The sequence below is a fragment of the Nymphaea colorata genome, chromosome 9, assembly GCF_008831285.2.
Source record: "Nymphaea colorata isolate Beijing-Zhang1983 chromosome 9, ASM883128v2, whole genome shotgun sequence".
Taxonomy (NCBI): Eukaryota; Viridiplantae; Streptophyta; class Magnoliopsida; order Nymphaeales; family Nymphaeaceae; genus Nymphaea; species Nymphaea colorata.
The window spans coordinates 6,967,143-6,992,880 of record NC_045146.1 but is presented as its reverse complement, the minus strand read 5'-3'; the positions used below and the strand labels follow the sequence as shown (position 1 = coordinate 6,992,880).

Below are 25,738 nucleotides of genomic sequence, written 5' to 3'. Positions count from 1 at the left end.
GCCATTTTTCTTAGGCCCTCCTTGTTGTGCATGGATTTTACTGTACACGGGTGAAATTTACCATTTTTGTACGGCTATTCAGATTTGATTGGTTGATCCAACTCCTCTTAATTTCAATTTTGGTCAATTGTTGAATACCAACGAGGGTAACTTTACCCTGGAAAAAGTCGGACCTGGGGGCGGGGCTGACTCTTTTCCGTCGTTGCTCCGAACAACAAGGCTGGCGGAGCAGGGCGATTGTTCTTCCACGGAAATCTCCCTCTCGCTTCTTGATATGGTTTGTTCTCTCCATTCCTTTTAGCACTGATGACCATTAATAGATTGATTCTTCTTCGTCTTCAATTGAACACAACATCGACATGAAGGCAAAACCTCCATCATAAATCCCCAATTTTGACGTCTGTAAAGGCATCACAAATACATTTTGCCTTTGTTGAGGCAAAATAAAATTTATACCAATAAATCCGAGCACCAAAATGGAAATCTGAGATCTTTTGTCTGAAAGACGCAAAAAGGTTGCACCATAAAGTTGTCAACACTAGATCTTACTATCTATGGATTTCAAGTTAGTCTCCGGATGTAAGATCCACGAACTTGGTTATAAATGCGAGCATATATTTCACATTACATTACCGTTAGTAAGGAAAGTGACTCACATTCGAAGATGTACTGGTTGAGCGTATTATTGAAGTAGTTCGGGTAATTGCCGCTCTTTGTATCCCCGTTTTACGATTTGCAGCATGCATCAGGGTCATCGTCTAATCCAGCGGATCATCGTCTAATCCGTCGCTGTCCCCGGCCTTCGTTCCTTGTGTTGCTCCCAACCAAAGTGAGTAGGTTTGGCTCTTTCTTCTTTCTTTCTGTGTTTCTTCTTTTGATCGTTATGCTTCTACGCGTTTCGTTTTGGATCATGTTATTGGGACTTGGAAGGAATGAAGCATAGTAATGGTGTTGTTGCTTTTAGCTGGGAAGTTTGTTTCTTTTGCTGAGGTTTTGGGAGATTGTTCTCTGTCTGTTTTATGGGTCCTGTGATTTGGTTAATGGACAAGTTTGTTTCTTTTGTTGAAGTTCTGGGAGATTCTTCTGTCTGTTTTGTGGATCTTGTGATTTGGTTTTTATGCTTTTTCTCTGGTGATAATGATGGTGGAATTTTTTTTTTCTTGGGTTGTTAAGTGCATTTTACAGACGTGGTCAGCCTGTCCGCTAATATGGAAATAATGTGGGGTTCTTCGGTTTTCTTACGATGCATATCGGTTAAAAGCATCGAGGCACAAGTTTAGAGAAAGGGGAGGTTGGGGTGTGTAAGGCTTTAGTGATTCTGCCTCTCTGTTCCCTTTCTTTTCGTGGTTATATTTTTGTTCGGACCTAATCCAATTGCTTGATCGTCAAGGTCTGATTTCTTGAAAGTTGAAACTCAATTGGGGATTTGAAGTTCTGGTTTCTGTTGGCAAACGGAGCCCGTTAAGGTGTGCAGCTTTGAATGGGTGACGCCAATCTTCTGTTGCTTTCTTGCTTCAAATGATGCTTATTGCTTTTGATTCTTCAAGTCATCAAAATTTGCTCTCTATTGGCTATCTGGTTTATTATAGTTTGTTGTTTTCTCTAAATAGTATTGGTAACAGCAAGAATAACAATAACAATAACGATAATAGAAACAACAACTCAATTGCCACTACTGCTGCTGTTGCTGCTACTACTGCAACGATAGTTGGGTGAATGTTAAGGATAGATGCAAATTTATCGGCTGAAGGTCAACTTGTTATTAGGATTTGATTTAAATTTTCGTTGTAATGTAATGGAAACAGAAAAAGCATGAAGTTGTTCTCGTGTTGGGTTCTCTTTATTCAAATCTTTGAATGGCAATGGAGGAATTTCTTTTGAAATATATGCAGTAACATAGCTTAAAAGTTATAGTGGTCTAGATTGCTGAAATGTTTTGGTAATTTAGTATCTAAATGTTCAGAACTGAGAGAATGACCGGTCAGGATGCGGATAAGGAGAAGAAGGTTCTGGTGATAACCCAAGTTGCTTTAGGAGGTTTGAATGCTGATGTTTCAGCTGAAGAACTAACAGAGTTTCTGGAGAGAGAAGTGGGCACAATTTGGAGACATAGATTGAAAAGATCTTGGAAACCTCCTGATTCATATCCAGATTTCAGTGTTGCTGATATTTCAGTCATTGAACAAAGGAATGATTATCAAAAGGTTGTTCCTCATGCCTTTGTTCATTTTGCGCTTCCTGATTTAGCCCAGGAAGCATATGAAATGGTAGGTCGTTGTGAACTTATCCATAATGGATGTCCTTTGACAGTTGATTTGGGGATGGAAACCTATTATAAAGTAGTGAGAAGAAGGAATACAGATCCATATCGTTTTACCAATGTTAATGCAAGCATAGGGACCCTAGTTAGCCCTGAAAAATTTTTAGTAAGCTGGAAAAGTCCTGAGAGAGGAGTGGAATTTCTTATTGATCCCTTTGATGGAACCTGTAGGATTATGTTCTCGAGGGATACTGTTTTCTCATTCCAGGATGCAGCTAGGAAAGCAGTGTTAAAATGTGATTTCAAAGTTGAATTTTCAGTTGGGGACATTCGAAATGTAAAATTTTACACTGAAAGGACATCCCTGGTAATGCTTTTGAACCTGTTTTCATCATCTTTGATCTTTTACAGGACTGCAGATGTTGACATTCATGTCTCTGTTCCATTTAACCTTAGATGATGAGGATCCTTGGATGAGGACAACAGATTTCACTGGTGCTGGTGCTATTGGACATTGTCATTTTTATAAGATCAGCTTTTCACCACGCTTTGGGCTTGCGATGGACAAAGCAAAGGCCTACTTCAAAGGGCAGGGAGTTTCAATTGACTTGAGCCATAAACAGCTTTCAGTTGACTATGAGCCTCGTATGATAAACCTAATGCTAATCCATTCTTCTCTGTGCCAGAAAAAAGAGGGATCAGTTTTGAGATATTGTTTTTGGTTAGCTGCCTAGTACACAAGTGCATTATAAGTAGACATAGATTATCTGAGGAATTCTATAGCTTACTAGAAAAGCAACTGCCTGGTGTCAACATTGCAGCTCTGCAACACATATATTCCTATAAAAATCTGATCTTTGATGCTTTTAGAAGGTTGCGCACTGTGCAAGAATGGCTTTTGAAGAAACCAATGCTTGTCAAGAGACACAAGACCTACTAGCTTTCTGTGTATAAGGTTGAAGTAAGTAGAGTAGTCATAACTCCAACTAAAGCTTATTGTCTTCCTCCAGAAGTTGAGCTTTCAAATAGGGTGCTGAGGAAATATAGGAACATAGCCGATAGATTTATAAGGGTTACTTTTATGGATGGAGGAAAGCACTCTCAATTCTTCTGCGCTTAACTGTAATATTGCACCTATACTTAAGAAAATGTCAGCTATGCCTTCCTTAAGCGGGACCACCATTTTCAGGAGAGTGAAGAGAATTGTTCAGAATGGTTTTACCTTGTGCCGGCGACTTTATTCTTTTCTGGCTTTCTCCTTTAATCAGTTGAGGGGCCAATCTGCATGGTTCTTTGCAGAAGATAAGCGGATTACTGCAGAATCCATTAGAACTTGGATGGGAAAATTCAACAATAAAAATGTTGCCAAGTGTGCTGCCAGGATGGGTCAGTGTTTTTCTTCCACATATGCTACTGTTTACGTCCCATTCAGTGAAGTCAACTTTAAACTTCCAGATATAGAAAGAAATGGATACAACTTCTCAGATGGAATAGGGACAATTTCACCAGAATTGGCTGTAGAAGTTGTATCCAAACTGCAGTTGACTGGGGAGCAACCATCTGCTTTCCAGATAAGATATGCTGGCTGTAAGGGTATGGTGGTTTGTTGGCCAAATTTGGGAGATAAATTTAAACTATCACTGAGGCCTAGCATGAACAAATTTGAGTCTCGTCATAACATTCTTGAAGTTGTTGCATGGATACGCTTCCAACCAGGTTTTCTTAACAGAGAGATAATAACATTGCTTTCATCTTTAGGTGTATCTGATGATGCATTTATGAAGTTGCAGGAGTTGATGGTTTTTAAATTGGATGAGATGCTCAAGAATGCAGATACAGCATTTGAGGTTCTGACCACATCTTGCTGTCATCTGGAGAGTACTGCAGCTATCATGCTTAGTGCTGGCTTCGATCCTCCGTTTGAGCCTCCTTTAAAGAGTATGCTTTCTTGCATAAGATCTGGACAACTTAAAAGTCTTCTAACCAAATCCCGCATATTTGTGCCCCAAAGCAGGTGGCTGTTGGGTTGCTTAGATGAATTAGCGCTCGAGCATGCTCAATGCTTTATTCAAGTCTCTGATCCATCGTTGGTAGTTTGCTTTGCCAAACAATTTTCTCAGGAAGAACCAAACCTACAGGTTATCACAGGAACAGTTGTTGTGGCAAAGAATCCTTGCCTTCACCCAGGTGATGTCCGAATTCTTGAAGCAGTTGATGTCCGAATTCTTGAAGCAGTTGATGTCCCAGGCTTGCATCATCTAGTCGATTGCCTGGTATTTCCTCAGAAAGGAGGCAGGCCACATACTAATGAAGCATCTGGAAGTGACCTTGATGGAGACATTTACTTTGTTACCTGGGGGTCAGATCTTATACCTCCAGGCAAAAAGAGTGCACCACCAATGGATTATACTCCAGCACCACCTAAAGAATCACCTCGCCCTGTAAGAATACCTGGAAGTCATTTGTACCAATGTGATTTTTTCTCAAGTCTTACCTTATGTCTTTGAGCTTAAACTTGGTCTTGTTATCTACAATAATGCCATGCTCACTGCCTTTATTTTAATTATCTCAAACCTTGATCTGCTAAACTGCTAGTCATCTTTTATGATTTGCTCATGTTCAGTTTATCTCATTGAGGACTACTATGTACCTTCACCATTGGAATGATATGTACGTTTCACCATCTTTTTCATATACTTTATATATCAAAATTTGCTGAAAATGGGAAGAACTGATGCCTATTTATCTGTGTTTTGAATTTTTCATTTCATTCTTTCTTTTCCAACTAAGGGATAGCTCTGTCGCTCTCTCTCTCACTCTCTCTCTTCCCCTCTGTCTCTCTCTGTGGCAAGTGGTGCTAATAAGGTGCCATTCATCTTTTTGTTCTCCTTCTGTTGTGTAAGAAAAGTAGATTTGATAGACGGAGACACTGAGGGGGCCGCGAGCCGTCAACGAAAGTGACAAAAATATAGAAAAAAAAGCGTCGAAAAACTCGAGCTTTTTCTCTTCTGTTGGAGAAAAAAAAAAAAACTCATGACTCTTCACATATGGAAAATTTCCACTTTTATAATAACAAAAATAAAAAAGTCAACATAGGCTAATTGATCAGGACAAGCCTACGTCCAAAATCAATGAATGCACAAGAGTGAGTATAGAAATTAAGCAATGGGAGCGTGGCTTGCCGAATCACAAAATCCGACCACCGACCCGCCTCTCAATACTCACTTTTTTCGTTGCCGGATTCTGGCAAGCCAAAACAAGATTTTTTGATACCCACCTCGTCAAAAGTCGTGTGAACGTCCAACATGCTTGAGGCCATCCGAGCAATCCTAACGGCTCGCTCAAGCTGTCGCTGGATTCCAGCATAGAGCTGAAGGTGCCAGTGATGTCAAGGAGACTGTCGCCGCCTAGCGGAACGGGCGTTCCCATTATGGGGAGATGGTATCCACCACCGGCATTGAGTAGTAAAAGGGAACTGCTTCATCTCCTGTTCCTGAGAACATTGCTTAGGCTTCGCCCACCTTGAGTTCCTCTGGCTGCCTCCACATCCAGGAATGTTTTTTAATGTGCCACCGGTGTTTCTCAGCACGCCACCGATGGTGCAGTACCGCCAGCAAGACTTGCAGAAGTGACGCGGCTGCAAGAGATTGTAATTGCTGTAGTAGCAGAACTTGGTGTCGATGGAGTGGCAGCGGGGGCACTCCTGGTGTTCCTCCTCCCTGTTGAAGGTGCTGAGCGGGGGGTACCGACCTATCCTATCGCCTATCTCGGCTGACCACCGTCCCCACGGGCCCTTCCTCACACCACGGTAGCTCTTCTGCAGCACTACACCAGCGGTGGAGTTCGCCCCCGGCTTCTTTTGTTCAGTAGTGATCGGCTTTTTAGTGATGGTGGTGGAGGTGGTGGAAGCGGCGGGGAGGATAGAGGAGCAAGAACTTGGTATGTGGACATTTTATATGCAGCAACATTGATGTATGTAAACTTTAATTGAGATATTCTTGTTGAAGCGGGTTCTTTTTCTTTCCGCTGTAAGGTTTAAGATTGCCGTTGTACTTGTTGAGCATGTTGTGTGAAGCTATAAGGGAAAAGCATGCACACTTCCTTAAACATGATAAACTAATCACCTTCTAATTAATATATTTTTTGGTTTGAAGTGTGCACTAGCCTATCTACGTTTATCATTTTAAGGGGATGATTAACAGATCAAGAGAAAAGCATGGGAAAATTTGCTTCGTTTTGAACTTTGATTTCTCTTGCGCGTGGCCCTCTAATATAGGAGAGGGTCGATACCTTGACACTGACTGAGTGCAATTTTATTGTCAAAATTTCACGTTTTTTGGTGACGTTGAAGAATAAAATGCTCAAAACGACTGATGGAAAGAGGGAAATTAGAACGACACGATCTGGTGAGGATAACATAGAAAAAAAGTTAAACAAAGAAAGCTTAGTATGGTGGAGAAGGAAGGTGCAGCTCGCGTTACGTGTGGGTATTTGTCTACCTGATCAGCAAAAATACTCCATATCGCCTGCACAAATTAAGTGATATAAAAGGCAGACAGGCTGAACAACTTAAAAGGTGAGCCTGTAAATTAAGCGGGAAGTAGGCTGGGGCATAGACAAAACACGCATACATGCGATCTAAAATTAAGATATATATACGGGAAATGATGATGGTCATTTTAATTGCGGGAATTAAACAGTGGAAGGCGTCGATAGATGCATCCCAGTGCAGGTATTCCCTAGCCTCCGTTGGTGCCCTCTCCTCTCGATCGTTAAGGTAGGGATCAGGGAGACCTTTAGAAAAGTTACACGTACTTGCTTATTATATATTTAAGATCCAAAAGTTAAATCTAGCTCTACTCAGGAAATTAACCTCTAACCTTCGCCTAGCTATATAGGTATAGGGAGGGAGACCTTTGGAAAAGTTACATGTACTTCTTCACATAGTTAAATATCCAAAGCTTAGCACGAACCTCTAATGGCCATCCTCTCAGTAACACAGGGAAGGAGACCATTCGGAAAGTGCCATGACTGTTAACCTTTTTCATGTACGTAGTTAGAGACAAAAAAATATACTGGATTATCAAATAATGAGGAACTCATTGTAGTTCTGAACTTGCTTGATAGGGTCATTGTTTGACGTTGAGCATTTAATTTGAAGGGCATCAACTTAAAAAGAGACATATTCTGCATCTCACTAATCCAACATTCTTTGTCTAGTTAGTTTACTACGTTTGGAATGGCGCCTGCACTTATTTGTATTGTAAGATTTGCAAGCAACTCGCACATATCCCCTTTCACACGCATGCAATTTGTTTGACACGAATTAGTACCTGACATAACTGAAATTCTTGTTAACCACTGCGACTACTGCAACTGATGGTTGGCTAGCGCAACAATGTTAATCCTTAGGGCAAACGTGCTATCGGTTGCTTTAAATCCATAACAGTTGCATTTTCCACTAGCAAGCAATTCGTGCAAGTGATAGTTCTGATATAGAAGTACTGGTAGAAACATAAACAATAATATCAAACTGAACTGATGGCCTGAATGTGTAATTTTAATTTTTTTTTTTTAAAAAAAAAGTTTGTAGTGGCATATACCCTTAAAAATTAATAAAATGACTCTCCATTTATATATATATATATATATATATATATAATATGGATTATGGAGTAGTTTTCTCATGGTAGAACCCCTTTTATAGAGTAGTTCTCTCATCTCATGCTAGTATATGTTAATCTCTTACCAGTTACTTGTTCCTTTAACAGACGTTGTTTTGCTAATATATAGCACTAATTTTCTATATGCATGTGCCACGTAATGACTGATATGTGAAGCCTGACTTGTATTAGTTTTTATTCTTAATAACTATTTTTTCAACTTACAAGAGTTTAATTGTGAAATAGGATAGGTTTTTTTTTGTAATTGCCAAAATGTTGTTCATGAGTCTACATAATACATACAGAGTTGATTGTATGTCGTTCAACATTATTTGTCAATTTATAGATATGTTAAACTTTCTTCATTGGTTTATAGTAGAAATATGTTATAAAAATTTAAGACCCAACTAAGCCAAGTCACCGAGACAACTCGCTGACCAAGCAACCCAGTAGTTGGCTGATCCAAGTCCAATTTATGGGTTTGCCAGCTATGTTATTTATTGTACTCATTGTCCCCATTACTTAGCTAAGTTGCAAAAAAAGTGAAAGCCATAGACAAGTCAGTCAAACCCCTAAAAGGATTAGTCAGTCAATTAAAGTAAAATCAGCAAGAAATGCATGTGTGCATAAACACACATATGTACAGATTCTTAAACATGTCTACTAATAAAAAATGCAAAGACAGTGTGGACCTATTTATTAGTCATCTATCAACTTAACTGATGCTGCAGAAGGTACCATGTGCAAAACAACCTTTATAAAAAAGTTATTGATAATTAGTATTTTGACCTTAGCAAAGATACTTTAATGTTAGGACAACTTAAAAACCTCTGTCTTAATTGAAATGTTTATTTTTTATGATATTTTTTTTATTTTTGTATATTTTTCAGGATTTATTAAATGTTTTAAAGTTTTTAAAAAATTGTTGAATTTTCTGGAGATATACAATTTTGCCATATTATACACGAGAAATTCTTTGCTGTATATTACCCATACACGATATATGTGGCAATGCTTTATAATATAATTATAAATCTGCATCATTAATTAGTCCATGGTTTATTGTCCATATGCCTCTCAATAGTAGTTTGGATGTAATTTTTGCCACTTGTCTTTTGTTTTGATTTTTTTTTTTGCTCTGCTTGCCTGATGGTATGAGGAATGTATAGCCGGGATTAAATGGAACCGAAGGGGTACAAACTTCAATATTCAATATCTGAATACGGTCAACAATTAATTTGGGCACTCCTATAAAATCTAGATGATGCAGCGTTCAGCCCGAATGTCTTTTATATACCTTAGATTATTTTTCTACAAGGTCAACCTGCAATGAATAACTCATTTTCTCTTTTTACAATGTAGTGGTCCAGATATCAATTGTGATATCTGGTCACCAAACAAACAGATGCATATTGCAAGCATATACATAAGTTAAAATGAGTTTGATCCAAAACCACATGCATTTTACTACAACTAATATGCATAGGTATACATGAAGAAACCTGATGTATTAGATGCGAATGAAATTCAAGAGATTCATATTCATATCCATTGTCTTATTTTCATAAAATCATTTAGTATTTTGAATTCAATTCATCATGATCAAACTTAGAGTCTGAACTCGTGTATGCTGAGCTAACTCGGTGAAGCTAAATTTTGGATCCATATCTAAATAAAATATGTTTGTAATGATGAACAAATCCAAAATGCATATATTCTCAAAACAAATCAAACATTGTTCGAGACCCAAACATGAATAGGTTTTAAACAAGTGAAATTTGTATCCAAATATATTTACTACATCCAAGATATTTACTTTAAAGCACAGCGGATCCACATCCAATTACACTCACAAGTATTAACAATAAAATTTCTAAACAAACTGAGCTCGTGTTGAAATTGTTTGGAGTTTCAAACGAACCACTAAATGAAAAATTTGTGAAAAACTCCTTAATTTAATCAACTTTGGTCCAAACTACTTAGACTCAAAGTCTAGTAGGTTCAAGGTGATGTATTCTAAACCTGTTTTTCACAAAGAATCACATTTCAAATAAAACATAAGATGTACCAATGGATATAAAGAGCATCAATGGTCTGATTAGTTGAAAACATAATTGAATTTAAACTATATGAACCCATACATCTACTTTAAGACAAATGAGAACCAAATCCAACTCTACTGATTCTCTAAACCGACCCGAATGTCTTTTGTATACCTTAGATTATTTTTCTACGAGGTCAACCTGCAATGATAAGTGTGAACAAAATTTGTTTTGCTAAACTATACCCAACATAGGATTCCAATTCAATTCAGTCAAAGGTACTAGCCTCTTAAGCTTAAAACTGTTTACTATTATGTTTTCTATAAACTAATTTCTAAACGTAGTTGAGGTTTGTGAATTTGTTAGAGACCAGAATTTGCAAAACTGGGCGGCGATTTGTGAACTCCATTTTTGAAGATACATACAGTAAATGAGACAAAACATACTCTTTTCTTTTTCAAATCGTGGTATGCACCAAGCTGAGAAAGACCAACCTCCTATGAGAGTACCTCGAATAGGAGGTGCTCCTTAGAATGTTATATGGGATTAATGTGAAGCCAATAATTAATGAGTCTTATCACATAATTGGCGTGTAAGTATTAAGGGATTATCGTCCTCTTCATGCACCTTCTTCCTCCTTCTGGTGCAGATCGAGGATGTTGTCTGATTGATTAAGAAGAAGCCAGTACATATGTAGGTGCATTGACCCCTTCCTTCTCCCATTGAATTTGAAAGATAGACTACTATTTCTCAGTCAATTACGAAAGCCTACCGCAGACACCGGATGATGGAGTAGCAGAAATTAAAGTGGGCGTCATTTCTAACTTTAGACCCTATTTCTTGGACTCGTTCTTGGTCCAAAGCCGCCAAAAAGGGACAAACAAGAAACAAAAAAAAAAAAAAATTAAAAATCGGATCTCAAATTTTTGGTTTTTAACAAACAAACATGCCCTTGGTTCCCCACTCTTCTTCCTCCTAGCTAATCTATAGCTAGGCCATGTGAATCAATAACACGAAATGAAGAGTATTTTCGTTGTTAGTGATTGCATATTGAGTTTAACCTAAGTACTTTAAAATCATAGATTGTGCATTGTTTTGCATGGCCCTAGAACAAGTCTTTGCAAACAACAAGAGTAACCCACTTCGATCTTTTAATTTTCCAAGATCGACAAATCTACGTTACGACCTAAAGATGAAAGGGTTTTTTTCAGGCCCCCCATTTTATTGGTTTTAAGCTTGATCATGCAGCCAATTGAACTCACTTTAACCCATTTTAGATTTAAATATGCAATAATATTACCGTCATTATTTTTCAGTAGATGCATAATCTTCTGCAGATTAGAGGTGAACGGTCCAATCAAATATATGATGTGATTAACCACCAGCGAGATTCACAAACATATTGCAGACATCTAGCATTCTAATCATTATCATCCATCATCACCCACCTTCTTTGCCCTCTTCTCCCGCCACCCGATCCTTGCTAAAAGAGAAGGACAAAGGCGAAAAGATTTGCTTTAGATTTGATATGCCATTGACATGCAAAACAAGCCTCTCTCCCGTTCTGTCTCCCTTTTTTGATGGGAGAAACAGGAGACAGATGAACTTCCTTCCCCCGCTTCCCTCTTCCAGACCTGATCTGCAGAAGCACTTGTATCCACATGTTTGTGTTTTGGTAGTCTTTTTTTTTTATGACTCCTCTCTTTTGTGCAGTAGAAGATATCTGTAACAAGAGATGCTATCACTATGGTGAGCGAATGGAAGCAGGACATAAAGCCTTTTCTTCAGGTTTATGACATTAAATTGGTTATGTTTCCAACTGTAAATGACAAATACAAATTGCTTCTCTCAGATGGCACCCACTTGCAGTGATCTATGCTTGCTTCTCAACTGAATCATTATGTTGAGTCGGGACAGCTGCAGAAGGGCTCTACAATTCAAATGATTGAGTATATTTGCAATACTATAAAAAATTGCAAGTAAGTTGGTGACTCCATTTATTCTACTTTTATTATTAATGTTCTTCTGTGTTGCAATTGACCATTGTTTTCCCTAAATTAGGATCATTGTTGTGAACAACCTGGAAGTAGTGCTCGATAAGTTTGATATAATTGGTGAGCCAAAACTCTATGTGGGTGCTTCTCCAAATGGTCCAGCTGCACCGCAGGCTGAGTCTGTTCTAGCAACTGGAAATGCTAAGCCTTATGGTGTTCCCTATGTTGCTGGCCGTCTTGTGGAAGGGCCAAATCCTGGGGGATCTCTTCTGCATTCCAAAGCTAAAACTGAGCAAGCAACTCCACAATCAATATATCAGCAAACTCCATCATATGTTAATAGAGGGCCTCTTGCTAAAAATGAAGTTCCTGCTTGAATAATTCCAATTGCTGTGTTAAACCCATGTCAGGGAAGATGGATAGATAAAGCAAGAGTCACATCAAAAGGTGAGCTTTGGAGGTACAACAATCTCACAAGAGAGGGCAAACTTTTTTCTTTTGATCTGCTAGACTCTGATGGTGGGGGAGTTCGTGTTACTTGCTTCAATTTGGTGGCAGATCAGTTTTATGATAGGATCAATATAGGTAAGGTGTACATGATATCCAAGGGAAGTATAAAGTCTGCTTAGAATAACTTCAATCACCTTAATAATGAATGAGAAATAATTTTAGAGTCAACTTCAACAATAGAGCCATACTTGGACGAAGATAGCTCTATCTCTAGGCAATAGTCTAACTTTAACTTTAAGAGTATCAGTGAAATTGGGAGCATGGAGAACAACTCAACAGTTGATATAGTTGGAGTGGTTGTCTCAATGCATCCTTCCTCCACCATAATGCGAAAAAATGGTACAGACATGTCAGGGCGAAGTGTTGAATTAACCATCTGGGGTAATTTTTGCAATGTGGAAGGACAAAAGCTGCAAAAAATGTGTGATTCTGGGATGTGCCATGTTTTGGCTGTGAAGGCTTGTAAAGTAAGTGATGTCAGTGGAAAATTAGTTGGGACGATTTCTTCGAGCCAGCTATTCATTGATCCTAAGTTTCCAGAGGCTCAATGATTGAAGGAATGGTTATTTTTTGTAAATATTTGTCACAGTGAAATTTCTTCTACGGTAAATCAACTAGATCAACATTCTCTCACAGAAGATACAACAGCAAGGTCCAAACAGAATGTTACCCTTCATTACTCATTGTCAATAGTAGCACAAATAAGAAGAATCGATACATCACAGATAGAGAAAAGTCATGCAAAGCAGATTCTGGATGTGAAAATAACATAATTTTCCAATCAAATGAGCAGTCTGTAAAGCAATGCTTAAGCTGTCCTAAAGAGTCTGAGGTAGCCTTTTAGATTATTTACTCTCTATTTTTTGAAATGAAGTGATTATAACTTTTACAATTATTTTTCAGGGTGGTAGCTGTAGCAAAAATCCTACCATGATAGGTACTGAGGACTTTTGGAATTTTGAAGAGGTGTAGTAGAGCACCATCACTGACCCATGAGATGAATGTCAATCCCATGTGCAATTTCTTGTGTAACATTAACAATGCTCATGAAACATCTGAATGTCCCAATTCTCTTGGAGAAGAGTTCTTGAGTCCATACGATTGGCAGATGATATGTTAGTTCCAATGATAATTTTCTTAGTTGTGTCTGTAAAGGATCTAAGAAAAGTAGAGAACAACATGATTTGGAAAAATTGGATGTTTGGGTTCCTTCGAAAGTATGTACAATATATTCAAGGAAGAGGATGACAAAGCTTTATCCTTGGCAGGTACGTTTTTGTGCCTAGAGTATGTATTCTTTTGCTATAGCAAGTGAAGACATGTGCTGAAATAGACAACTGTTCTTTTATCTTTGAAATATTTTGTGTTTACAGAAGTGCTTGTGCTATTCTACTAGTTCTTTTAAACATCTGCTTATTTTACTTTTTCATTATTTTACTTTTTCATATTCTCTATGTTTGCATGTTTAGGTGCAGATGCATGTATCAGTAGGTGCTTGCTTCACCTGTGGATGTTAATTAGGTCAGAACAATCTTCTACCATCCTAAATATGTAAGATGTATGAAATATGTAGACTAAGTAAATATAAGAACTATGTAAACTGATTATGAACTGCTCAATTAACTAAATTATAGTTCACAAAGGGCCATATGAAAAATTGCAGTTTTGGAAAGGTGGATGACAATGTGTAGTTTATTTAAAAACAAAAAAATTACACTTGATACCTTACAAAACTATTGATAACTAGATGACTCATGAGCAGTCTATATAGTAATCATGTTTATTCAATTTATATATTCCATGAGCCCATATGACCAGCTGGCCAACTTTTTTCATGTCTGACTTCATAAATGAGCTCAGCCGAGCAAAATCTATAGGGTTGAGGAAAAAATTAGCTGAAATACAATGCTCAAATAGCAGTACCAATAGCAATGGCAATGCATTCCCATTTGACAAAAGAAGATTTAGTGAGATCCTGTTTTTAATTATGAATGAATATTTTAAGGAAAACAAAGATGCAAGTATAAGAAGCAAAAACCAATTAGATGCAAAGGCATTGTTATCACCCTAAATTTTCCAAAAAAGACTATTATTTTGTTATTTAGATTTAAATTTTAAACTAAAAAAAATTTGTGATTATTTGATCCAAAATGAATTTCTAAACCATTGTCCAAACCAAAACACAAAATTCAAATTCAAAACCCTACATTATATGCGAGATTCAAATCCAAAATCCAATTATCAGATCCAAATTAGATTCAAAATCTGAGTTTAGATCCAAATCAAGAATTCCAAAACTCTCTATAAACACCCCCACAATATTCCCTCTTGAATTCAAATATTGAACTCAAATTTTGAATTTTGGCTCCAAAGCTCTTCCATCTTGAATTCAAATATTAAATTCAAATTTTGAATCTTGGCTCCAAAACTCTTTCATTTTGAATTCAAATCTTAAATTCAAATTTTCAATTTTGGATCCAAAGCACTTCCCTCTTGAATTCAAATTTTGAATTTCAAATTTTGGCTTCAAAATTCTCTATAAATACCCCCACAATCCCCCTCTTGGGCATGGGTTAACCCTTGGGAGGCATGATCTAACCCTTGAGAGATTTCTAATGCTTCTTCACTTGAAGATTTGCATCTCTTTCCATTTTTTCTCTTCTTCTCTTCTCCTTCTTCTCCTTCTCCAACCTTGGGAACAAGCCCCTCCAAGTTCAAACTCCTCAAGGGAGCACAAAAAGACCTCTTAGAGGGATATTTTCATTATCTTGGAGCTTCATCCGAGGGGACTCCAAGATCATTAAAGAGGGATGACTCATTTCTAAATCATTCATATTTGAGGTATGTAATTTTTCTCTTGTTTTCATCTATTCTAATTTCCTCTTGCCACCTCCCCATGGCCGTGCAAGAAAGCTCTAAAGATTTTCTATCCAGAATCAAGAGCTACTCTTGAGTGCACCGGGAGTATGAGCAACGCGAACTAAATTTCATTTCTTCATTTATCTCCAAAAACATGCTTGTTATATTGTCTTGCTCATCATATATGCTTGAGATGATGTTCATGCATGATGTTCTAATTTTTTCTTAATTAATGAGCAAATGCACGATAAGAATGAGTGCTCGGGGTTGAGATTTTTTCATTCTTGTGTTGATTTTTGAGGTTGAAACTTGTCCAACCCAGGAAAGCCCTTCATAAATTTGTACATGTTAAAGTGCATCTTCATGTCATTTTCATGCTTAGTTTATTTCTTAATCACCCGATTAGAAACCCCAATTAGTGCTTTGTTATTCCCCATTTCATGAGTATTTGATTTTCTTCTATACCTAATGGTGGAAAAAATGTATTTTCTTGAAACAAATAATATGATTTTATGTTCATATTTGAAAGCATGTTTTCCAAAAGATTTTGTATGAGCCCAAATTCCCCTTCGGCCTATATCAAACTTGAAGTCGGTTATTTTAAGCCATTTCTTGATTTCGAATCTCATGAAAACATGTATATATATACATGTTATATACATATATGTGCACATGATGATTCCCTTTATCATTCTGTCTCTATGTTTCTACATTCTATTTTATAAATTTTGATATATAAATGAATACATATATACATGTGTTCTATTTTCTCTTTCTAGAATCTTATATTTCTCTTCTCAAGACAAATGTCTTCCCTTACAAATTTTCTTATACATACACATATATATGTATGCATACATTTTTATCTTTTCCTTTAAACATCTCTCTTTCTATTCAAATCAATAATCATTTTTACAAACTTTCATATATGTGTATATATGATGGTATGTACACGTATATGCACATCTTTTTCTATCACTCTCTCTCTTTCTTTTCATGAGAGTATTTCATCTTTTCCATTCTTTTTTACATTTTCCTCTCATGATGTTTTTATCTACCGACTTCACTAAGACCAAAGCTCAAATAATGACCCAATATTAAATGCATGCTTGATGATATACAACTCCATTCTATTTTAAAAAACTTTTCTCTTTTTATCAAAAGTATTTATTACAAAAATCATAAATGTATGTGATGGTATGAATGTCTTTAAATGAATGTTGTGGTAGGAATAAATCATGTAAGATTAATGCATTCATGCATCCACAAGTACCTAATGTCACTTATGATCACAAGCACCTCCCTAAAGAACTTAAGCAAGATGAGATGAAACTCTAACTAGGTAGTAACCAAATTAGGATGATTGCGACACACACCCCTTTCTCCAAACCCCCGATTCAAAAAATAGTGGATAATTGAAGCAAGGATTGAAATATTTTTTTTCCCTCCCCCACCTCACATACAATCATACATACAATCATTCCCTTCCAACAAAAGGCAAAGACGCATACAGAGGGAGAAGAGGAGGGGGGTGGAGGCGTGAAACCTCGCCCATCACGCCTGCTCATATGGCACTCCGCATTTAATGTGGGGGCGAAGTGTGGCTACAGGCACTCCTTCCTCTCACAGTCTCTATGCTGGCGGATGGGATGACATCGGGAAGAGGCCGGCTGTCTTGGCACTGGCATCGGCGTCATGCTGCAAGAGGTTCAGAGAGGTGACCGGAGAAACAAGAGAGAGGTGCTCATCTGTCGGGCCCTCCCGTTTCTCGCCGCAATATGTAATTATTACGGCCATTCTGTAATAAAATGTGTGGAAAAGACAAAGGCATGTGCCTGGTTTTATTTAGATATAGCAGGAAGCCAGGAACACATAATTGGAGGAGATTGGTGACCTGGCGCTCTAGTTGCAGGAACTCAACGCAGAGTTTGCTTAATCTCCGTTGAGAAAAACAAGCTCGAAGATACACTTGGTTTCATGTGGAAGGTTGTTGTGGTTTTTTTTTCTGCTCTTTTCAGCTAAATATATATAAACTTTTCTCATGTTCTTCCTTTGTTGTGATTTTGATTTATAGAGTCAGAAGAGGGATTTTCGTATTAACTTGGAAAGGGCGGCAGCTAGTGCTAGATTTTGTGCTAAATAAACCCTTCACATTTCACAATACCAATTTAACATTAACAACCATTCATAACCTAAGATAAATAAAACCCAAAAACCCAAAAACAACAGAACCAGACTTTTCGGACTAATCCTCATCTATGTTACACCAATGCGGTATGCAGGTGTGTGTATCATGCTGTTTTAAGTTTTGTTTTCTGAAATAAAGCATGCTAGATACTGAGTTCATGAAGCATGATAGTATTGATTGGGTTTGGAATTGTCTGGTTTCCATATTATGTCGCCTTTTATTCTTTGTGTTTGCGAGAGAAGAGACCAGAGCTGAGCCTAAAAATGGCTCTGTAATATTTTTTTAATAATATATACCAGAACCCTCGTAGAGGACTGTCCACAGGAAACATCTACCATAGTAAAAGCAATAAACCTGTGACTCCGGTGAATAGTAGCACAGGAGGCAGACCCTGCTTTGCTCGACATACAACAAACCCAAACTAAATAATAAATAAGAGGGAAGGAAATATAGAACCTTCGCTCACTATACATCGATTAAGGATCTGACCCAACAGCTTCCTGGAAAAGAGACGGGATTCTACCGCCTGTCGAAACCAGAGATGCTGACGCATTTCTTTCTTAAAAATCCTTTGTTTTTTTTAAAGAAAAAAAAAGTCTATCTCTCTGCTCCTGCCCTCTCTATCGACGTGTAGCAGTCGCCCGACGGACTGGAACTCAGTCGTCTTCCTCGTGTAGAAGCTGAGATCTTTCTCATGCTAGTAGAACTTGGGTAAAAGATGTAAACTGCATTTGAAGCCCTGCAGACCTCCTCCTGTCATTTCTCTAGGCCTGCCGGTTCATCTCTGTCTTAGCGAAAGCGGAGATTAAGGAAGACGTTGCTCCAGGTTTTGGGAGGTTCACTTCCTCACAACGACAGCACAGAAAGATCGAGAGCTGAGGAGGAGGCAGCGGTGGCCAAAAGCACCAGACGAACCCTAATCTGATTGGAAAGGCTTAGAGTTGCTCTCTGTAAGTCGGACTCGACCCTTGTCGCCCTCTGTGCGGTAGAAGTGGAGTAGAACGGCGTGCTCACAGTGGCGGTGGAGGAAAATGGGCAGGGGCAGCAGAAGAGGCGTGACCAGCGAACCCTAGGAGAAAGGAGCTCCTGAGAGGAGAGAGAGTGAAATAAATGGGTTTTTATACCCAAATTTTGAAAATTACGAAATTAGTCCACTAATTTTGCATTAGTTTCAGAAACGCTGTTGTCTTTTTCATAAATTAATGCCGCCACATTTTTGCTAAAAACTTTTTTAAAGAGAGGCTCGCGAAGGTTATTTTCATAAAAAACCAGAAACTTTATACGAAATTGCTTTGTGGTACTCCCTCAGTTATCATGAATTGCTAACAGAGGGTTACAAAAAATTATATTGCAATTTCAGCAAAAAACCGTGTTTTTATGAATAATTGTGCATAGGCACCCTCAAACTTATTAAACTTATAGAAGGAGGGTTTTGAAAATAACTTAGAAAAGAGAAATGCATGCACCAAAGCAAATCTAAGCTTTCTTTGTTCTAAATATTATTTTAGAATGCATTTTGAGACCTCTTGATGTGATATTCATTGTGATGTTTTCCCTTTCTTTATTGTTCTTTACTTGTCATGGGAAATGACATCAACAATGGGAGCTTCCGAATAAGTCAAGACTGAGAAACTAAATGGGACAAACTTTCATGCATGTAAACGTAGGATTATGTTAGCCTTGACTTTGGAAAGACTTGTTTATGTGATCAACCAGCTTTTTCTCACTTTAGGAGATAAACCTAAAGATGATGAAAGAAAGGCATATGAGTCCTTTACCACTGATGACCTGATGGCTAAAACCATAATGTTAGCCTTCATGAAAGATGACCTGATCAGGGTGTTTGAGGATTGTCCAACAGCTAAGGACTTGTTTGACACTATATCCTCCAAATACAACACTATTACTACTATGCACGTACAGTTGCTTTTAGAATAAAGCTTCCAGTTCTGCTTGTTTCGATTGTGCAATGAGTGTGAATGTAAATTTGTGGCATGAAAGATTAAACCATATAAGCATAAAAAAGATGAAGACTATAGCACATCAAGGTTTAATACCTGACATAAATATAAATGATTTCGCGAAATGCGAGTCATGTATAATGGAAAGATGGATAGGAAAGCATTTTTATTTGAAGTAATTCAGGCCACTGAACTATTAAAAATAATCCATACTGATATCTGTAGACCTTTTAGAGTCCAAACTCATAGTGGCAAATTATACTTCATAATATTTATTGATGATTTTTCAAGGTTTGGCTGCATCTACTTGATTAGACACAAATCCGAAGCACTTGAGAAATTCAAGAAATATAAATCTGAAGTCGAGAGACAACTTGTGAGATATATTAAAGTTGTAAGGTCTGATCAAGGAGGAGAATATACTTCTAATGAATTCCTCAAATGCTGTAAAGACCTTGGAATTAATAGGCAAAAGACAAAGCCTAAAACACCACAACAAAATAGTGTGACTGAGAGGTGTAATAGAACCCTCTTGAACATGGTAAAATCTATGTTGGTAGAAACACAATTACCAAAAGTATTTTGGGGTGAAGCTGTGTTAATAGCTATGTATACGCCTGCAAAGTAGTTCCAACCACTCCTTATGAGAGATGAACTGGTGTATGAAATTTCTAGATGGGGATCTGTAGCACATGTAAAAATTCTAGATCCAAAATTGGATAAACTAGATAACAGATCAGTAAGATGTGTATTTATTGGATATCCAAAATGATCAAGAGCTACAGATTATATCATTCGCCTATGGGACATATTGAAAGCAGAGATGTCGAGTTCTTAGAAGAACTCAATAATAATGATATTGATTCAGTTGAATATCAAAATGATATACTGAATGATCTGATTTATTCAGAGGAATAGTATGGTAATGAACCGACTAGAGATCAGTTAGGTAATGAACCAACTGAGCAAGAATCATCTGAGGAACAGTTTGGTAATGAACCGATTGAAGATCAGTTAGGTAATGAACCAACTAATCCGAGTACCTCGTCATCTCAGACGTTATCAGGCCATAAAAGACCTAGAGCTCCTCCTTCATATTTAAATGATTATTATGTATATCTTGTAGAGGAATATGTTATTTAGCAGATATTGACGAAATGTCAAACAATCTGACATATGATGAAGCCATAAACTCGCATGAATCGTCAGATTAGGTGAATGCTATGGATGAAGAAATTGAATCTATAGAAAATAATAAAGTCAGAGAATTAGTAGATCTTCCTAATGATAGAAAACTCATAGAATGTAAATGGGTGCTAAGGAAGAAATATAAAGCTGAATGATCAGTCGAGAAATTCAAAGCTAGACTAGTGGCGAAAGGTTTTTCCCAAAAAAAAGGAATTGATTACTCAGAAACCTATTCGCCGGTTACAAAGTTTGCATCAATTAGAATAATTTTTGCTATCGCAGCATTATATGACTTGGATATTTGTTAGATGGATGTGAAAACTGCTTTTCTGAATGGTGAGCTGAAGGAAACTATATATATGACTTAACCTCAGGGGTGTGTCATCAAGGAAAAAGAAGACAAAGTGTACAAGTTGAATAAATCATTGTACGGATTAAAGCAGTCGCCTAGACAATAGTATTTTACTTTTCACAAAGTTATTATAAAACTTGGATTTGTTGCAAACCAACTTGACCATTGTGTATATGTTTGAAAAAGTGGGAGTCTTTTCTATATCCTATCATGACATTTTATTAACAGGAAATGATAACGACATGATATTCAAAATGAAAACTTGGCTGAACAAAAACTTTGAAATGAAGGACTTGGGTGAAGCATCCTATATATTAAGAATAAAAATCACTCGAGATAGAAACTCAAGAATCTTGAGTTTAAGCCAAGAACGATATATTGATTATATCTTGATGAAATTTTGTATGTTCGACTGCAAACCAATTGGGACTCCTATATCTAAAGGAGCAAATTTGAGCAGGAGTGATTGTCCTAGTGAAGGATACAAAAATTAAATGTTTCATATGCACAAGCTATTGGCAGTATGATGTATTTAATGCTTTGTACTAGATCAGACATAAATTTTCCTATTAGTCTGGTGAGTCATTATCAAAGTAATCCTGGTTGGCCTCACTGACAAGAAGTTAAAAGAATTTTTCGGTATAATTAAGAAACGAAACGACTGAAATTGTCCTACCAAGCAGATGAACTAACCTTAGTTGGCTATTTCGATACAGATTTTGCAGGATGTAAAGACAACAATAAGTCTACTTCTGGATATGTATTCCTCTTTGGAGGTGGAGCGATAGTCTAGTCCTGTAAGAAATAAGGATGTGTTGCTCAGCACACCCAATAAGCAGAGTATGTAGCATATAATGTAGCAACTACTTTTGCTGTCTGGATAAATCAGTTTTTGAAATCAGTTTTTGAAAGACTGGAAATTAAATCTTGATCATGAACCAGTTCAACTGTACTGTGATAATCTGACAGCAATATCTCTTATCAAGAATGGAGTTGTTAGCTCAAAGAGTAAACATATAATAGTAAAATACCATTATGTTCATACCAAAAAAAATGAATATATGAAGACTTGTTTTCAAAATGTGCAGCCCATATGGGGCTAAGATACATTTGAGAGGCTGCGAAAAAAAAACCATTGAATGAAAAACTTCACTGTAAACCTTGGATAAAGTTTAGGTTACAATAGATAAACCAATTATGGAAAACCACGTAACTAGTTAAATGAAGAAAACCCACACACATTGGAAGCAAGATGGCGGACTCATGGCCAAGCAGGAGATGTTGGATAGTGGCCATTGAGTCCTATCCGATTATCTGTTATGAATGAAACGTTGTCTCAGATAAAGATAAATCTTTATATGGTGTATTCCCAAAAAACTCTCTCATGGTAGTCACCGCTGGGCTTTGGGGGAACCTAAGAGGCTGGCCTATTTAAGCTCAGCAGCTCTCTATTATAGGGTTTAATCCTTCAATGGTTGCCCTAGAGGAGCCTCTTAGAAGGAAACCCATAAAAAACCTTTGCTTCTCCTTCTTCTTCCTCTTGTTCTTGCTTTGCTGTTTTCCACAGGGGACGGTCACTGCTTCTACACTTGAACACTAGAGCCTCTGGTGAACATACTGCGCAGGCGACAACGTGCGTCTTCTGCTGCCACTTCAATTGCTCCAACAACTTCGTCTCCCCCGATACATTCTTCTTCCGAACGTTCGTCGGTTGATCCCGCAAAGATAGAACACCCACCTTGTCCACCTTCTTCTTATTCTTATCCAATCGATCCCCATAATGCACTTCCTCCCCTGAAACCTCCTTTTGCCAACTATCTGTTGGCTGATCTCCAAGAGGCGGAACACCCTTTTTGTCCATATTCTTCTTCTTCCTTCTCTTCTCCTCGTTCGTCTTCTTTCGATGAGACCGATCTCCCAAAAAATGTCTTCCCCCATGGGGAAGCGGAGGAACCAATCACGAACCAGGCCTCCCCTTGTGAAGCAACAGAGGAGACCCTCCTAACCATCCCTGGTGCTATCATCCACCTCATCGACGACCGCCAGAGCGTCGAGCTCGACTACTCGAACTACTTTTTCTCGTTGCATGTGCCGATAGAGTCTGGATCGTAGGACTCCAATGCTGCTGATTGTGTGCTGAATTATGGGTTGACTTTTGCATGTGTATGCCCAAAACTCTCATAACCTTGATGATATAGAGAACCCTAAAGGGAACATATGAGTGGCGTCACCCTGTAGAATCCCTCCTCCACCATCTTAATGACCTATTTCAAAAGAGAAGAAAATGAGTATGTAATGGAGAAGAGAGGATGCTCCTGCGGGCTATGGCCACCAACGATCGGAAGTCGCCGGATTTTCGTGGAGGCTGATGGTAGCAGCCATGGAAGCAAACAGCTGGGAGCTAGAGATTGAGACTACGGTGCATAGGAGGTTGGTCTTTCTCATTGTTACTGAAATTTGGGTTTTTCAGTCTATCAGCTAAAAAAGGCTCATTCAATTTATTTTTTTTCTAAATCTTTTGATTCAAACTTAGTTTTTCCACTTTTTCAAATACTATTATTTGAGATCTTGCAACCCAATATCCCGAAAATCTCAAATCACCAAAGGTTTGAGGTCCAAGGCAATCAAAGACACCTCCAGGATTTTCTTACTGCCACCCCGGAAGGGCTTAGGACAGGGTTTTCCCCATACCTTTCTCGAACCAATGAAAAAACAAGGTGAACCAGCAACTTGACAGTGAAGGCCACAGGGGGTCAGGAATCGTCTTATGGAGAGAGAATCATCCAAACCGTTTGACTTTACTTCTTTTGTGCCTCCTTATGGACATCCTTTGTCAAGTGCCACTGATTCTCCTGGCGAGTCTCGTTTGCCAAAAGTGGATCCCAGCTCCGGTTCAATTGTGAAATTAAAAGTCAGATTCAAATATGATATATACTTTTTTTCATTCAATTTTGATGCCAAATTTGAATTTAAACAAGTGAATGTCCAATAAATTAGAGGCGGATAAAGATGCATCATCTTCAAATCTGATCAGTTGATATTCTCCCACTAATTGCCAATAACTCATTAATTAATGAATGAAAAATAGGGCACACACTGGATTTCTTCTCTTTTGTATTTGCGGCTTTGGAATTTCAAGTTATGTACAGACACTTTAAATTTTAAAAGTTATAATGAAAAAGTTCAGGAAACACAATTCTAAACTGTTATGGTTTTTTAACAAGTTTTCTTTTCCCCGCCGAGTTCCAAGGAGGGAAAGCACTCTCTCTTTCTCTCTCAATCGTAGGAGGCTGGATCCTTGATGGTGCCGATGATGGAGGAGGATGCAGACTGCATGCGCGGGTTGCTGCAGTTCATCCTTCGATATTGCGAGCAGCAGCTCTTATCCATCATTCTCCCGCTAGACCTGATTTTCCACTTGCCTCGGGTGGTAGAGTAAGACTGTAAGTTTTCTCCCTTCTCTCCATTCGCTCATTCTGTTGTTGATTTTAAGGAGATATAATGATAAGGGTTAAGAAACCTCAAGCGTGCATTTCTTGTTTTTTTGTTGTCGGTCTCCTCTTATGGCTGATGAGGTCTCAAAATGGTTTGTTATTCATCAATAGACGCATTCGTCCTACTAGTAGTGACAATTAGAAGTCAACCTTGAGGAAGCCAATGTCTTCTCTACCTGTCTACTCAAACTCATTCCTTCAAGAATAACTGAATATGTCCCGGCCGGCCTCGTGGTCGACCTTCCTCTGCTCTGCGTTGCTACGGATGAGAGGAAGAAAAGAGGCAAGCACTTCAACGGTAAAAAAAAATTGCCCAGCAATAAAGTTCCACCTATCTTGGTGGAACTTTATTGCTGGAAGCAAAGTTCCATATCGGTGCGAAAATTTCCAGATTTAGTTTTGCGTTTGTTTCATCGTGGAACTTTCCACCAAATTTAAACTTTTGTTCCACTTTTGCAGTAGAGTTCTACCAATTTCACATGAGTTGCCTACTGAAACTCCTTCTAATGAATCTCATATATGGCGACCTATATCAACCAATGCCCAGCCTTTTCTTAAAAGTCATCTCATGATTACTTGTTCTTAAGATGGCACTCGAAGACCCAAATATATACCACTATAAAAACCCCAGATGCAACCTTTAAAGAAGCCCTAACCAACCCCAAATGGATCCATGCCATGCCTTTGCACATGAATGAAACGTGGGAATTGGTTCCTTGCAACTCAAATCTTAATGTTGTTGGATCTCAATGAATGGATATACAAGATAAAAAGACATGCCGACGGGACCATTAGCAGCTATAAAGCTCGACTATAAATCACCGACGGCCGCATGACTTGTGTGCTATTTACTACTAACCTGACATATATGACTTAATTTTTCATTTCCCTCAATTGTAGTAGTTAGATAGCTATTCAGCAAAGGCATTCGGTGAGAAAAATATAATACTTTTAAAGCATGTCTTTATAATATAGACAGACGAACAAAAACATAGTGTGATTGTGTTTAATATTTGATTATATAATTTAAAAGTAATATCCATAATAACAATATATGAAACATCTTGTTTAAGAGCACGTCTTCATCATATCAAATTCTTTTTTTTATATAAAAATCTAAAAAAACCTGATTTGAGTGTCATTTAAAGATGAATTTTCAGACCCTCCCCAGAAAATAAGTTAATAGTCAGTGGGTCATCCGAATTCTTGGAAAGAAAGAGATGGTTG

General features: G+C 37.8%; 2 pseudogenes; both read left to right on the top strand.

Annotated features, from left to right (window-relative positions):
* Positions 1-294: 294 nt before the first annotated feature.
* On the top strand, positions 295-5,825 carry LOC116261467 (RNA-dependent RNA polymerase 6-like; annotated as a pseudogene).
* Positions 5,646-13,441, top strand: LOC116260256 (replication protein A 70 kDa DNA-binding subunit A-like; annotated as a pseudogene).
* The last annotated feature ends 12,297 nt before the right edge of the window (positions 13,442-25,738 follow it).